Source organism: Parasteatoda tepidariorum, unplaced genomic scaffold (genome assembly GCF_043381705.1).
Source record: "Parasteatoda tepidariorum isolate YZ-2023 unplaced genomic scaffold, CAS_Ptep_4.0 HiC_scaffold_11070, whole genome shotgun sequence".
Classification (NCBI taxonomy): domain Eukaryota; kingdom Metazoa; phylum Arthropoda; class Arachnida; order Araneae; family Theridiidae; genus Parasteatoda; species Parasteatoda tepidariorum.
In genome coordinates this window covers 898-2,373 of record NW_027261331.1, presented here as the reverse complement: position 1 = coordinate 2,373, position 1,476 = coordinate 898, and the positions used below count along the sequence as shown (strand labels likewise).

Sequence of the window (1,476 nt, the reverse complement as noted above, 5' to 3'; positions counted from 1 at the left end):
TTTACTATTAACATGTACGTAACAGTAAAGGATAGACTACTTCTGAATCTTATTTACGTAATAGGGCAATTCCATATAAACAGTGACATGACCATAAAATTTTTTTTTCAATTATTTCTTAATAAATTAAGTGGATAATTAATCTGAACTATTGTAGCAGTTGTGACAACAGCTTATTTTTTGTTCGAGTTTCTTTTTATCAGGATGGCAACACTTTAAAGTCAGCTATTACAAGATTTTGTTCTACACCACTTCAATTTTCAGCAAAAGGTATGTTGATTTTGTTATTTTATAGCCATGAAAATTTTATTTCTTGATTGTTTCAGATTAATACATTCCTAAGCCTTATAAAAATAATAAAATAAATTGTTAGAATCAAAGTAGTTATAACTATTATTCATAAATGATATTAGGGTCTACTACAAGTAGCATGAGTTACTAAAACATAGTTAATAACTATGTAACTTATCTTATATAACATAACTTATGTTATCATTGCAAATCTATTAAACTATCAATTACCCTAAAAATAATTTTTTTTAAATTTTTTATGTGTTTTAATCAAAAACAAAATATCCAGTTTTGTTATGTTTTTTTGTATAAAACTATTGTAGCATGAGTTACCATGTGGTAACTCATACTATATTTAGGAAGTGAATTAAGATGTTATTTGCATAAATATTATATAAAAATTAAGATTTATTGCAATAAGTTAATAAGTATGATAAAGTTAAGTTTGTTCTTCGCATGTTTATTCCATTCTTAATAAGTTGTTTTTATTATTGTCAACTTTTCCTTGCTTTGCTCCCTATCAAAAACAAGTCTAAGTTTAAAACTTTCAGACATTTCGATGTTATTGTTGTAAATAATCCATTAAATGTAAAAGGTATAACACATTGTACAATATATCTAAAAAAAATATCTATACACCAAAATTTTAATTTAAGGTAAAAGAATAGTGAAATCCTGCTAAGTTAAGCTCCATAAATTAAAACTTATCATATGTCTCTTTTTTACAGAATGACCTTAACAGCTGCTGAAAAAATGAGAAGGAGAAGACAAAAACTTAAAGATGAAGGAAATTATGCGAAATATAAGGAGAAATACAGAGAGGCAGCTAAAAAAAGCCGCGATAAAAAGAAAATTGAAATTGATCAAATGACTCCAGTGGAAAGAGAAAAGGTGAGAAGACAACAAAGAAAGAGATCCAGAGAAAGTGTTGCAAAATCAAGATTCAACAAAAAGGAAAGGTCATTTAAATCACAACAATACCCATATAAATCACCTTGTTCATTGGGAAAAGCAGTTGCCCGTGCCAAACGGGCATTACCAAAGTCCCCACGTAAAAAGCAGGCAGTAGTGAAACAGCTTATGAAAAATATTGTCCCGAGTCAAGAACGCAATGTTGTAATACAGAATTATATTGGAAAAAATCCTATGAGCAGTGAAACTCTTCAGATAGTTAAAAACTTTTAT

General features: G+C 27.7%; 1 long non-coding RNA gene across 1 annotated transcript; it reads left to right on the top strand.

The window, feature by feature from the left end:
* Positions 1 to 66: 66 nt before the first annotated feature.
* Positions 67 to 1,144, top strand: LOC122273949 (uncharacterized). The gene is made up of 2 exons (XR_011638419.1): positions 67 to 270; positions 1,020 to 1,144. It is a non-coding gene; the product is annotated as an uncharacterized lncRNA (long non-coding RNA).
* Positions 1,145 to 1,476: the final 332 nt, after the last annotated feature.